Below are 14,796 nucleotides of genomic sequence, written 5' to 3' on the forward strand. Positions count from 1 at the left end.
GGGGTGATGGGCAGGCAGTGGGCAAAGTTAGCCGGCTTGACTCTTACACTGTTTTTTCAGTTGCCCTAAGTACTATCATAGCTGATAGCTTTCCAAGGAGTAGCTGCAGCAGTAGATTCACTTCTGGTTTATTCTTTCCCTGTTTCAACAGGGTTTGGGGCTTGTATCTGAAGGTCTAATGCATTGGTGTTTTTTGTGAGGAGGACCAGTTGCACTTTGAGGAGAGATCTGTGGGGTGACAGACAAGCCTAAGCTCCTGTGGGAGTTCAGTTCATCTCAGACCAGCTCCTGCAAAGCGTCTGCTTCCTTCACATAGGAACTTGGGCCTGGGAGTCAGTGACTCCTGCCCAGCAGCGTGCGTCCCAGCACCTTCAGCCACTGATGCCTTAGGGGACAGCCCTGGGATTAGCCTTGCCTAGCTTCCACCCTGCAGACCATGAGTGTTGCCTCAGGCACGGTGGAACCATGGTTCCCACCATGTTTGGGACCACAGGAGTCCATGTATACTCAATGCGACACCTTGGTGCCAGGCACAGGCTCTAAAGCAGTCCCATGGGTTGACTGCGAAGGAGCCACAGAGCCTGAAGCCAGGCAGAATGCAAAGAAAGCATTTGTGCTGCTTTGCACAGCTCGTTTTCACTGAGGAATAGACGTGGCCTGTGTCAGCCCATGCTGCTGCCTTTATCCCATGGGTCCAGAGCAATGATGTGTTCAAAGGAACATTGCTGGGCTCTATTCCCGGATTCATCTGTATGCTAGGGATGATTTCCCCAGTGGTTTTCTTCTCCAATGCTGGTGAATCATCCCCCCGCCAGAGATGACGTATCCCAGTAGCTTCTAAACATGCTTTGGAAGAGCATGTTTTCTGTCTTTGGATTATGCCAGATGGCATCAAGTGATTAGTGGATTTAATATAAGAAGCTTCCTGGAGGGGGAAAGTCCTAGGTCCCTCTAGAGGGTCTTCACCACCCCTCTGGTCCTTTCCCTCCCAAACTTCAAATTACAGTAGCTGGGCCCCTGCTGCACAACTGAGTCCTCAACTACTCTATCAACACACTCCAAACATTTTTCAGAAACAAAGTGGAAAGCATTTCCAGCAAATGCTTTTAATGTCACTTTGTTTGCCAAGAGATGCTGCCTCCTGCTTTGGTTATCATTACGAGAAAGCATCTTTGCTTAAATAGCAAAGCAAGTGATGATTTTTTCCCTGAGTCGCTCATCTCTCTAGTTAAGCAGCTTCTGCATTCCCTGGCAAAGGGACGTAGCCTGTGCTGAACAAAAGAAAATATCTGGAGTCCCCTTTTTAAAAAGCACCCCTTTGTAAACATCACCTTACCACTTCGTATAAAGTTTGTTGTCAAACATCTGTCTCCCCTGTGCCCCTTCTCTCAGATGAGATCAGATAGATTGTGTGACTGGTACCTGCGGGGCTGTAACCCCTGCGAACTTGCTGTGCTCCTTGCCTCTCTCTTATATAGCCTCCAGCTGTATAAGTGCTACTAATGAGTACTACGGCCTCACTTCAAGTCAGTAATGTTGGAGACATTTCAAGTGAGGTACTGGGGGAAGGTATAGCTCCCTTCATAAGTTTACAGCAGATAACCAGCTGAACCACGTACCTTTTCCAACAGTGATTCATTGCCTCCTCGAAGTTGTTTGTAAGGGTTATGCTCCTCAGTTTCCCAGTAGGCTGGTATCCTTGAGGGAACAGTGTCTCCCATGGTCCAGCACACTCTCAGCTATGGTACAGTGCACTAACACATTGTGGTGTCTTCAGATTTTCTATTCCTGGCAGTTTTCTGAGCAGCTTTTTACTTCAGAATAGCCTCTCTGCTCAAGTAGTAGCTGCCCGCACCTTCCAGTCCTTGTTACTCTTACCTTGAGGAAACATTTAAGCAAGGGCAAACATCTTTCTTGTGAAGGAGCAGAGTGAGGACCTCACCTGCATGAAGCAGCATCACCATGGCCATACCAACTGGCAGCCCCCAGGGGCAGCCTGGATGTGACATTCAACAGCCATTTAGCTATGGTACCTTTCCTTCAGTGGGGATTTTAGAGATTCAGACAACAGAAAATCATGCCTTCTTTTGTTAAACAGGATGATAGAACAGTTCCTGCCTCTCTCCCAACCTGTCTGGAGTGGTCAACTGCAAACTGCCTGTGTGTACCCCCCTACAGTGCCCAGGGGCAGCGATTCTGAACATTGTCACAGCACAGAAGCCAAGTGATCGCAAATTCAGATTTGTGGTACATCCGCAAACGGTTCCTCTTTTACTGCCACACTAGCATCTTTCTACAGGTTGAGCCGACGTAGTTTGAGAGGATGGTGGTTCCTGCTGTTTGTTGCGGCCCTTTGTATGTGAGGACTGCCCTCACAGCTGAGACCTAAAACCACTAATCTAAGCCTGCCCAAGGAATTGTCGCCTTTCGCTTGGCTCCAGCTGGGTCTGCCAAAGACACATACTCGTGTTTTCACTACCAGCTTTGTCACATGCAACTAGTGCCAGCCAAGGATTTAATTACTGCAACACCTCACCTTTCCTTCCTGCGCCAAGTGACAATCCAAAATGTTCATGCGAGTGCCTAGATTTGCCCTTTGCAGTATAACTGGAGAATGTGGCATGTAAAATGTCTTCCAAAACAACTGTGACACTGAGCAAAGAAAAAAAATGAACATTGTACATAGCAACCTTGAAGGACGGAGACTGTCCCTGAAACAAAATGATCCTGAAGTCATAGACCATGATGTATATACTTAAAGGCAGAAAAATGGCATACAGTCCACAGCTTCTCCTTTCACATATCTCTGTGTCACTTAAGCAGCTCCACTGGTCTGGCTGTACCATGACACTGCACGTCTAAACATCACGTGCCTGCTTAGTCAAGGAGCCATGAGGAGACCACGGAGAGGAGTGTGTGCTCATGCAGCGGGAAGGGGGCCAGCACACACTGTGGAAAAGGGACACATGTGCCGTATCCCTTTTTCAGAACTTTGGGAGGGAAAAAACTCAGAGGTGTGAGCACTGAAGATCAGTCACCAGTGCACATGCCATTGAAGTCACCCCTCCCTGTCCCATAGCAGCACTGTATCTCTGCCTTTTGCTACACTTGTCCATTGTGCCCTCTCTGCCTTCCAAACTGCACCTTCTTTTGACAGAAAAGGGTCTAAGTTTCTAAAAAACAAAGTGGTCATACTTCCCAGACACAGAATCCTGTAGAACAGCCACATTTTCAACAGCACAGTGTCCTGACAGCCACATCACAGTGAGGGTCATGTGCAAACAGCTCTTGTGTAAAATGTATTTGCTGATACTGCACATCACTTTTGACTCAAATCTGAAGTCTGTTCATGTTTCTGCAGCCTCCCTTCACCTGGTCACCTTTCTCAGAGCAAGCTGTTGTTCTTATTGCCACCTTGATCCTCTTCTCTCTTTTCTCCTTGCTGCTTCCTCAAAACAGTTCTGTACCAAGAGCAGCCATAAACATGTATAGTGGGGTGTGTTCTTTATCACAAAACCCCCTCAGTGGTTCTCCAGGCCTGGGAAACAACTGAAGAAACGCTGAGCCTCTCCACTGATCCCCTGGGGTGCCTCACTTTTTGCTTCATCTTTTACTGACTTTTCTTCCTCCTTGCACCCACCTCCTCCATCTCTGCCTAGGCAAAAGTAATCCAGTTAGCAATGCTATTTAACCACAGTTCCAGCCAAAACCCACATGAAGCTAAGGCCTGGCCCAAGGGTGCATGGCTGGGGATGGGACCAGATCTCAAGGCTTCTGCTCTTCTTTTGCCTGTCTGGCTGAAAGCTGTAGGAGTACAGAAACATTATTGCTGAGTCTCATGGCCAAACTGCTCCCCAGTGACCTTCCTACTCCTTAGCTCTATTCCAAACTTCCCTGCCAGATTTTCTTGATGTTACCTGTAAATACACCTTCTCCTCTCAAGCCTGGCTCTCCATCACCCATGCCCTTGTGCTTGCCCGCCGTAATTTCATGTGCCCCACTGCTTGTGTGTCTCAGGCAGAGGCACTGTGCGGCCACTTCACCTCTCAGCAACCTGCTGTGGGGAACAGCAGGCATCAGCCGCAGACCATGCAGGGGAGCAGCTGCAGAGGACCAGAAGTGAGGATGCTCCTCCTGTTCGGGTGGCAGCACTGCTGAGGCAGGTGGTGCTCACCTCTTTGCCTGAGCCTGATGGCTGTGAGTATTTGCATGCAGCCCAGCATGTTTATAGGCATCTGGGAAGCTTCAGAATAAATAAAAATGGAGTAACCTATGTGTCATAGCAGCTGCAAGAGTTGGACAGTAGCTTTGGCTACATGGGGGAGTGACTATATCCTGAATGACAGACCCAAATTTCACCTTAGCCCTGCTCAGGGCATCAGATAATGTGGACGATAACATGTGCCTGAACGGCCCACTGAAGAAACCTTTCATCTCCCTTGACACAGAAAGATGTTTGTAGGATTCAGCCTGACACATTTTCCAGCCTCACATCCATTGGCACAGACTTCCCCTGTCTCTGCCACCGGCTGACGGTGCCTCTCCAGCCAGGCAGGCACATATCAGCCTTGATCGGATGCCTGCAGTAAGTAGGCTTGGAGTCACCTCCCTGCAGCTGGGCAGGCAGCAGAGTTTGCTGAACACACCGGGCAAAGCAGGATCACCCAGCTCTCCGCTGCTTTGCCTTTTCCTCCAGATCCTGCCCGGGAAGTACCCACGCTCTCTGCACTGGCACCAGGAGCCTCGTTGGCAGGAGTAGGGTACCTCCTTCCCACGGTGGTGTCTCACCTCCGTCCAAGCCCCGGCGCCCAGAGCTCCAGGCTCTTACCTTCATGTTTTGCAGCTTGATCAAGGTGAAATCTGATCTGCTGTTCCAAGGCCAAGAAATGCCAGGATGGCAGATGGCAGGGAAGAAAGGTGAGCAGAGCTCACTGGCATCCAAGATCCTGGGAGAAACCAAACCGCTCCCGTAGGGGTCAAATACCAGGGCAAATAAGAAGAAAAAGCTGCCAAGAAGTGTCTTGATGCTGTTAGAAAAGTCAACAGTGAAATATTACAGATAGATTAAACCCCAATATAATTACTTAATTTATTGAGAGTTAATGTCCTGGTCCCTCATTGACAAGGAAGAATCAGAGGGAGGTGAAATTGTTAAGCGGTATTATTGCTCCCAGCTCAAGTTCAAGCTGTTCGCTTTCCTTTGGGACTTTCACAGCTCAGAGATGTGAACTGCACAGCAGAGGTAGATGCCAGCAAACACAAACACATCCCTAGGAGCGTGTGGGGGTGTGAGGGAGCCTGGTCATGGCTCTGCCCGAGAACCTGGCATCCTTTCCCAATGCCAGCCACTCCAGGCAGCCGGAACAGCCCTACACTTCAGTGTTTCTATCATGGTTGCACACACGAGTCTCCAAGCACCTCACCGGAGAGGGAACCGTTGTTGTCTCCGTTCACCCAACGAGAAAGACTGCAACAAGCGACTGACCTCCAGCATCACCCAGCAGTTTAGGGAGGCAGAGGATCACAGTCACGGGAGGCCAGGAGCTCAGAGCGTTAACTGCTTCACCAGATTGCCTCGCTTTTTGTAAAAAAAAGGTGAAGATGAAGCCTCACAGCTCATCAAAAAGCCCAGAGATGGATGTGAACCCATGCAAAATACCGGCAACTCCACAGATTCAGAGAAGAGCAGTAAACATGATTAAAGGGCTGGGGAAATTGATTCCTGGGGAGGGAAAGAGAGCTAAATATGTATAGCTGCCCAGCTATACCCAGAGGAGCATACTTAACCGGCTACAAGTATTTGATGGAAGAATAATTGTCCTAGGAGGAATAAAGGTCTTACAGCTATGAAGAATAGGGTGAAATTAAAAGGATAGAGATTTAGCCTCTGATGGGCTCACTCGATAATGGAGATGCTGACCTGTCTCCCTGAGGAAAGCCTGTTGCTTCGCTCATGTGGAGCTGTCTGGGAGACAATCATTCTCTGGTACGGCAGTGGGCTCTGGAGGTTTTCCCAGCCCTATTTACTTGGTTTCTGTGGACTAACAGAGGTTTCCTGTCTCAGTAGCCTGTCACCAGGGGTCAGGTGGGTTTTTGTTTTATAAATTCCGATGACAGCTAAGGGATACCTGGCAAATCTGTATCACTGGAGAGTCTAACCAAACATCCACCTCCAGAGACACAAAGCTACGGTGATAATAGACAATGCCTCCAGCCCTTCACTCTAGAGGAAGAGGCATTGTTATCCTTGTCAGAAAACTGAGGGACTGAAATCTAGCTTTTCTTATCATTAAGGAGATATTGCAGATGGGTGTTTGCTGTAAAACATCATGATGGCAGAGCACAGAATCACGCGATCTGAAAGCAGGAAAAAATATAGCAGTTGTGAGAAGAGGCTGTTGCGGTGCAGAAAGGAGGCTTCACTACACAGAGGTGGTGAGCAAAGGCTTAGCCCACCCAGTGCCTCGCACGCCACTGCCTGCTGCTGAACACAATGAGATCAAGCGGTCTGGGCTTGGCACCTAAGGGAACCAAGGGCACTGCATCCACCTACCTCAGGCAGTGGAAGATGGCCCATCCCTTGAACATTCATTGATTTATGCAGTAAGGATACAGAGTGTTGGACAAAAACTGCCTGTCTACAATGTGAAAGGAAGCGTCTGTAGGGAACAGGCAGAGAGCAGGGGCCAAAGGCATCACTGAGACCACCTTTGTGCAGGGCGTTCTTCATGGATCTCCAGTCCTCAGAGTATCTTGCGCCCCACACTTGCAGGATGGGGTCTGTACCTTTTCCCATCTCCCCAAACCCAGAGTATTTTCTGCATGCATTGGCAAGGGTTGTCATTATAACCTGCTGTCTCCTCTGAACTGCTCACGGTCTTCTACTGGGAGAAACTATTTTTCCACCTGTTTCTAACCTTCAGTCTCCTCTGCCTAGCACCAAGACAAAGGAACACAATGGTTTTGGGAGAGCGTTACCTGTTTTCTACACCTGCTTTCCTCGCCTTTCGGGCTTGTTCTCATACTCAGAGAAAACCTACCCTAAGGCCATATCTGTTATCCATTTGCTTTAACTAAAATATCCTGACCTGAAGCGCATGCCTGCTAACCTGCAAGCATTTTAAGGGAATACACCATGGTACAAGATTCTGCTTTGCTCTGCTCTGCACTCCTGGGTCTAATATATACTGTGTTTCACATCAGGCAACACAAGAAATGTGGGACTGGAGCAGGGATTGAACTAAAAAACTTCCAGTTTTCATCTCCTATGACATGACAAATGTGTCCAGCACCATTTCCAAAACATTGTTTGATAAAATAGAGGTCACGCAGGTAGATGCTGTGATCAGAAGAGGCGAAATATGGCTGTGATGGAACAAAAGTATGAGAAACCACGAAGCGAGAAGACTTGGATTTAGGTTTTCATTAGGGTTTTGATACCACAGCAGTATGAGTGAGAAGAAGGACTTAACCATTTGCTTCTGTTAGACACTACCTGGGATCGGCTTTGCTTGGCAGAACGCTGCTTCTCCCCTGAAACATTTGTGACTGTCGCGATAAGAGAGCTCTGCAGGGCAGGGGTGACAGCCCTGCCTCCAGGAGGCCAGCTGAAATTTCCCTTCCGAGTTCCCTGTGGGAAGAACTGCGGAACACCTCACCCAGGCTGTTACAGCTTTGCACAGAAGACATTCCCAGACTGTGTAGAGATCTAGTGGTTCTCTGTCCTTATTTTCTGTCCCTCGCACATTAGCCATACTAGACTTACTTACGATAGTATAAGGCCTCGTAGCTCACTCTGTGTGGGTTTGGTGACATACCCACAGTCACAAATATCAGGATGTCATGTCCTCTTCCAGCTGTAGCCAAGAAGACATCATTGCTTAGTCAAGTCTGCTGACCAAGATGCTCCTGTAAGCAATCTCATCCCCATTTCAGGCAGAAGGAGCTGTCTTAGCTTTAATAACAGGTCATTGCTAAGCCAGTTCAGATGGCTAAAACATCTTGTTGGGATCCTGATAAAAAAAAATATTAAACAAAAGCCAGGAGGTAGGTATGAAAAGAAACTTACCGAGGCAGAGGGGCAACGGCAGAAAGCTGGAGTCAGTGCGCCCTTCGCCCAGCACAGCAGCAGCTGGGAAAGTTTGTGTGATCTGTGCCTCAGCGTGACAAGTTCTGGAAATGGAAGCTCATGATTTCAGGAACGTTGGGAACAGCAGCCGGTCTGCTGTAACAAGCTCCAGCAAACTACTTGCTTCCGTCTTTCCCTCTCTTCCCATTCTTCCTTGGAGTGCAGGAAAGTCAGCCCACCTGGTTTGCAGAGCCTGTCACCCGGCCTTCAGCCTGGAAGAACAAGCGTTTCCTTGTAGGATGTCAGCAGCACATGTTTCTTGGAGACTGAAGGGCAGGTGGTACTGCCTTATAAATCATCTAAACATGCCTAGTGTGATAAATGCCTGCTGTATTTTGCATAACATCTGGGACAGCACGGGAGAGACCTTAGGGGCTGGGAAGGAGCAGAACGTGAATGTTTTCTGAACATTATGAATTGACAAAGACAGAGATGGTGTCACCATATGGTCAAAGAAACAGTCAGAGATGCCCAGTCCACCTCCTCTGAGGGGAAAGGCAACGGCCGGGGCAGGGATGCACAGTAACCAGAGAGTATTTATTCTCTTTGGTTTTGTCAGTATTTGACAGCGTTAAGAATTGTGTGGTCTCTGTGTGGCAGGCTGAAAGGACTGAGGGCAGGTGAGAGAGGAGGAGGAATTGTGTGGCTTTCAGATGGACTAGTAGGTTAATTCCTCTGGGGTTAAAAGGAAGAAGATGAGGAACAGCAGAAACTGGCATGGGGAAAAGAGCTTCCAGGAATTACTACAACAGCAACAGGGATCAGGACAAAGAACATTTAAACAATGAAATCTGAAAGAGTTTGAAGCCTGAGCACTGATTGTAACACCTTAGTTTGACCAAACTATCTTGAACTCTTTCCATCTATTCCTGCATATTAAACATGATAGGACATCTCTTGTCACAGAGGACACCTCCTGTTTCAACCCTCCATGCTTCCAGTCCTCCCCCTAACACCCAGCTCCCACCCAAACTGGAAGAGAACCCATTAGAGTGTATTTCCAGCAGGAATTTGAAGGCATTGCTTAGCACAGCCTCAGGGAGCACTGAATCCATCTTCCTTATCACACCCTGTGTGATGGCATCATCATTCTTGCCTGTGACACCAGTGCCCCAGCCCATGGATAGAGCTGATTGAATCCCAGGCACATCTGAACCCCAAAGGAAAAAGGCATGGAGAAACCTCAGGAACCTCATCTAGCTTAACCCTTGCCATGAGGTAAGACCAACTAGAAGTAAACCACGCCTGGCGAATAGCCACCTAATCTGCCCTTAAAAAGCTTTCCAGTGGAGTCTCCACACTCTCCCCAGGCAACCCATTTTGGCCTTTCACTACTACAGCCATATTATTTCTAGCCTGAAAATCTTCCTTGCTGCAATTTAAGCCCATCATTTTTTGCCCTGTCCACCATGGATGAGAAGAACACTTTATGGTCTTTTTCCTTGCAGCGGATTTTTATATACTGGAAGACCGTTACCACCTTCCCCCTTCAGCCTTCTTTTCTGTAGGCTAATAAACCCAAATCCACTCAATCTTTTTTTCATAGGTCATATTTGCCAGAACACTGATTATTCTCATTACTACTCTCTGGACTCTCTGCTCAGGCTCCTGCTTTCTTTAAGAGTAGTGGTGGGGGAAAAAGAAAATTAAAAAGGCATGCCCACATACTTCTGCGAATGGGTGTTTGGGTTCACTGCATTTCTACTGATCCTAAGTCAGCACCATGTTTTCATTGGATTATTTTCTCTTAATTTCTCTTCTGTCATTCTTTTGTTGCTTCCCAAAGACATTCATGATAGTTCCTGGCTCTTCCCAACACAACAGCCCGCACTGCCTGCCTAGGCCTGGCGGCTTGTAGCACAAAAGTGGACTTCCCCATGACCTTGCAGTGCCGCACACTGGGCAGTAGATGAAACAAAGGTTTGTCAGCCCAAGCTCAAATAATGGCAAAGCAGCCCTAAAAGATTGCAGTGTCTACATTTGGGTCCCATTATTCAGAAATTTGCTTTGTCACCAGGTGAGATTTAAGGATAAAAGAATATGCTCACTTACATACAAGGATTTGCAATAATGAAAGTGAGTAGTAAAAAGATAGAACAATGGTATTACGATCACATTTAACTTAAGAATTCTACGTTGTGATTTCAGGATTGTTTTCTCCAGTCCCTATCCCTCCAGATGAATCAGAATTGGAAGCAAAAGGTTTGTAAGACAGGCACTTCCAGGAAAGTTGCTTTGCCTCCATTGTTTGTACCAAAATAGAGTACTATCATTGCTCCAAGTTCTCTTTTTTTAACATCTGAAACATGCCACAAAATTAATACAATTCACCAGTAATTGTTATAAAGTCTAATGCTTTGTAATGCTCTAAAATCTTTATGTGTTTGGAAATGTCTTCATCATCCAATCTGGGCCGTTATTTCCTGAAACGTCAACGTTACTAAAAGCAAACATGACCAAGAGTACGAGCCAATGCACCTTTGCTCTTGCTGTCTCTGTTTTTATTTCTGCTGCTATTATAAACCGGTCTGGTGTGGAACACACTGGATTCGTTAACCCCTGCATGAAGCTGGCATCTGGAGCTGGCCAGGGAGGAAATATGGCAAGTGAGCCAAGGGGGTAATACATTCTTATTATTTCATTACCAACAGGTGATACCCATAGGGGGTAGATGAAGGGGTGGAAGAGTGAACAGGGAGCAGTCACAGAACTGGGACATGGAGACAACCGTGGCCAATGAGTGTAAGGGAAGGAAGGCTGAGCTCCAATTTTAACAACATTGTGAGAAAGAGAGGAGCAGCACAAACCAGTAGCCAATGCCTTTTGCTCCCTGTAGACACTTGTAATGAGATGCCACATCATATTTGTTATTAATCTCCACGGCACTCCCAGGCAAGCTGCTCCTATACAGCTTTCCTTCATGCACTCCCAGAAGCTGCTCCTGTAGAGCTTTCCTTCACACAAGGACCACATGCAGCACGTCTCCTCCCAGCTGGGCTCAGCTTAGAAGCTTTCAATGCATTTGGGGGAAAAGAGCAAGAGCAGGGTGGGCTTTGCAAAAAGCCCTTCATTGCCCCACTTCAAGGTTCTTGCAGAAGTGCTGTCCAGGGCTTCCAGCGCAGAACAGGAACAATTTCAGTTTCTTTTTTTTTTTTTTTTTTTTAATTACCTTGGATTCAGCGTTGGCTCCTTTCCTTGGATTCGGTGTCAGACGAGCTTCGGAAGTCAGTTCCACTTCCAGCTTTGCCAAAGCAAAGCCAGTTCCTGCTGCTGCAAAGAAGTGGTAGGGAGCAGTTTCTGTTGCCTGTGCCAAGTAGAAGCACGGAGCTGCTCTCTGCATACTGCTCACCAGGGGAAACAGGCACACAGGGCTGCTCACAGCATTTGGATAGATGGGTAGGAGCCAGCCAGAAGGTCCCTGCAGCAGGACAAGGTATGCACAGAAGGGGCAAGCTGGTCTTAAAATGGGGCAATGCAGTGCAGAACAGCATCTAGATGAGCACCAAATAGGGGATAGTTAGCAACATCTCCACGTGAACCTGAAAGCATATTCACTCAAGGTGTAGTTACTGTTTTCCCAGGAGGACTTGTTAGTAGTAGCACCGTGTAAAACGCTATGGAGTAAAGGCATAAAGGCATGCTGTGCCTAGCTGCGAGGCGCTTCCAGGCAGATGAACATTTAGCACCTCGAATATATAAATACCCTTGTTATATAACAAGGTTTGAGTTATGTTTCTTGCAGTCTTGGTGAAAATCGATCACAGCTCAGCCTCTCCGTGGATATCATTGCAGAAGTGCAATGACTCTCTCCAACGGCTGCCAAACCTTCCCATGCACACGCCCTAGTGTCACCCCTCTTGCCCTCGGCTGCTGCAGTCCTTGAGGATGGTGGATTTCAAGCCTTTACTTCTGCTTTGCAGAGCCCAGGAGCACTGCTGGAATCCAGCAGCCCTTTCCCAAGCACAAGCCCTTTCCCAGGCTCCCTCTGCAGCAGGTGACAATAACCCTTCTCCATACCGTTGTTCAGAAAGGAATGTTTTTTTCACAGACTATTCATTGACATATAGCTCCCACAGCTAATCCTGAAGTGCTTTCTAACACCATAAAGTATACACGTTACAGAGATCAGAGCTGAACAAATATTTCACTGTAAATCATTTATTCAATAAGTTTCATATGGTGGTGGGGTTTTTTTTCCCTCTTTGGGAACTGTCTGCAAACTGAAAGCCAAATTCCCAAATTCATTCATTAGTCAGAATTGCCCATGAATTTCTCCTGCAGATAGTTTTTGCCCTGCAGGCCATTCATGGACAGTTTGTTATGAATAGCCTCAATTCAATGCTTGGTTGGTTTAGCTGCTGCAGTCATGTGGATGTGTCTCTGTTCTGAATGAAAATTCACTTTCAAATATGAACCAATATTCACAGTGAATTTCCCCCTCTGGTCACTCAGCCTGGTAGGAATCAACCTATTCAATCTAACCGGGTGGGTTAAGCTGTCCCCCTCAGCACAACGGGCTGGAAAAGGAACAGAGCGACGTCCAGTTGAAGTTGTTCTGTATCAAGGTGGGATGGGAATACCATGAAGTGTCAGGGCTGGTGTCCTCACTCTTCCCTGAAGGCTGACCACCAGAAATGACTGGGAAGATGGCTGTATCTACAGTGCAGCATCGCCTTGTGTAGCACAAGGATATATATTCTATCCCAAGAAAGAGGGATGCTTTCTCCTTACTTAATATTCTCATAAAGAAGAAACATGGGTGAATTTTGAGTCACAGCCAGACCTAGCTCCCTCTTGCCAGCCGCTTTCCAGTGGGTTAATCCATTCAGCATGTTTCCAGGGTGTTTGTAAGCATCCTTCGTCTCTCTAGAGAAGGAAGTAGATGAAGTAGAACATTGTGTTGCAAACACCAGTTTGAAGTTTGAGTTACCATTCAAAAAGTCTGCAGGCTTCTCTCGCCCAGTTATCTGTCTCCAGCAGATGTTCTTCACATCAGATCACTGTGTTACTGAGTGCTGCTGCCAGCACTGCCAAATCCAGCTGCTCCTCACACGGGGGCTCTGAACACTGCTGGTCCTGCTTCTCCATCAGCAGCATGCCAGGGCAGTAACACCCTAAAACATCTCAGGAGGGTAACAACAGGGACTATGTGTGTGTCTCAGCACCACTGGTGTGCCCTTAGGAAGAGATTTCACAGGCTGACGCACCATTTTTAATTGTAAGGTTTCTTTTCTTAGTTCTGAGGTTTGCATTGCTCTGTGTAGCCATTTCATGACAGAGAGGCAAATCCGAAGCCCTTCTCGGCTGGGATTTCAGATAAACACATTGGCAGCTAGGAGAGAATAGTAAATGACCCCAGCTGGAGAAAATGCTGATTTTATATTGAAAAACTCAAAGACAGAAGATGGTGGTGGGTAGAGGGAGGAAAAAGGAAAAAATACCCAAACCCAGTAAACAACTGCCAAACCTCACCATTTCATGATGAAAAACATTTCTGTTCCTTCCCTTGAAAAGCATATGTTTACTATGAAAATATTGCATGGAAATTTCATATGAACTTTTTACTGTCTTCCTTTTTTTTGCCAGAGAGTTTTGAAGGAGGTCTAGTACAGGCTGAATAACAGCTCTACGTGTCTCCAAGCTGCCATTTGAAAGGTATATTTGTATTCTTTGTACAAGAAAAGCCCCATTACAGAACCTTCAGAATGTATACAAAATAACAAAACCTTCTCTAGACCTGCATTACCTTGAGCTTTGACCACAAAACCTGTTGAGCCTCAGTCTATTCAAGACACTGCTGCCATTACCCTCTCCAACACCTTTTGCTCAAACACCTCCAGGCCCTCTCTTGACCAGTTCTCTTTCCCCTTTGCAGTCCATTTGAAGCGTTTTGCCCTCATCTTGACAACTCATCCTCCACCCACCTGTTTCTTCCATCAGCTTTCTAGCAGCACCTCTGCTGAAGCCTCTTGAGCAGTCGCCCTTTCACCTCTTCCCAAAGGGTCCTGTGGCCAAAGATGCGCCCCCGACCCCTTCTGCAAAGCTGTTTTTGCCATTCTCCACACCTCTCCCTCCATGAGGTTTGGATTTTCAAGGTTTTCTTTCAAGTACCTGCGAGCAAATCCAGCGTTCCTTTGCTCCTCCAACCGCACAGACATTGCTGAGTAGGAAACTACAAAGGCACACGTGAAGCGTGCCTGCTCATTCATCTTACTGTCAGTCTTCTTGCATCCTTCAGGAGAGCAGACTCTGAACTCCTTGGAACAACTGCCATGGCCTTTTCCTATCTTTAAAAGCTCCTACCACTTTTATCATGATAACAAATAAACAAACAAACAAACAAAGAACCAACAAAGAAAAAAAAAATAAGCAGCATTTCACCTAGGACGGAGATGAAACCTGCTTCTGGTTTGCAGCAGCAGCTGTTAAACAGTGAACAGCAAAGCTGCATCACAGCAGGGAAGAATGAGAGGGAAAAGCCTGTAGCTGCTTAAAACCACTTTGGTAGGAATTTATGGAGGTGAAATAATTTACCTATCTAACTGTAAAATTTAATCAAATGTCATGGTTTTTACTTGCGGGACACCTTGGGGTGGGAGTGGTAGGGTGTCATAGCTGTGAGTCTTGCAAAAAAAACCCCAAACCGAACTAATCTGCAAACAAAACAC

The 14,796-nt window shown here is 47.0% G+C and overlaps 1 long non-coding RNA gene across 3 annotated transcripts in view; it reads right to left on the reverse strand.

The window, feature by feature from the left end:
- LOC129784789 (uncharacterized) overlaps positions 1 to 14,796 on the reverse strand; it is an 87,652-nt gene that overhangs the window by 62,312 nt on the left and 10,544 nt on the right. The window contains exons 3-5 of one of the 3 annotated variants that reach the window (XR_008747878.1): positions 8,069 to 8,340; positions 5,486 to 7,856; positions 4,829 to 5,027 (exon numbers count right to left, since the gene is read on the reverse strand). The exons of 1 other annotated variant lie outside the window; for it this stretch is intronic. This is a non-coding gene — a long non-coding RNA (uncharacterized LOC129784789). The remainder of the gene's footprint in view (positions 1 to 4,828; positions 5,028 to 5,485; positions 7,857 to 8,068; positions 8,341 to 14,796) is intronic. One more of the 3 variants, XR_008747877.1, reaches the window with a different exon arrangement.

Source organism: Falco peregrinus, chromosome 6, assembly GCF_023634155.1.
Source record: "Falco peregrinus isolate bFalPer1 chromosome 6, bFalPer1.pri, whole genome shotgun sequence".
Classification (NCBI taxonomy): domain Eukaryota; kingdom Metazoa; phylum Chordata; class Aves; order Falconiformes; family Falconidae; genus Falco; species Falco peregrinus.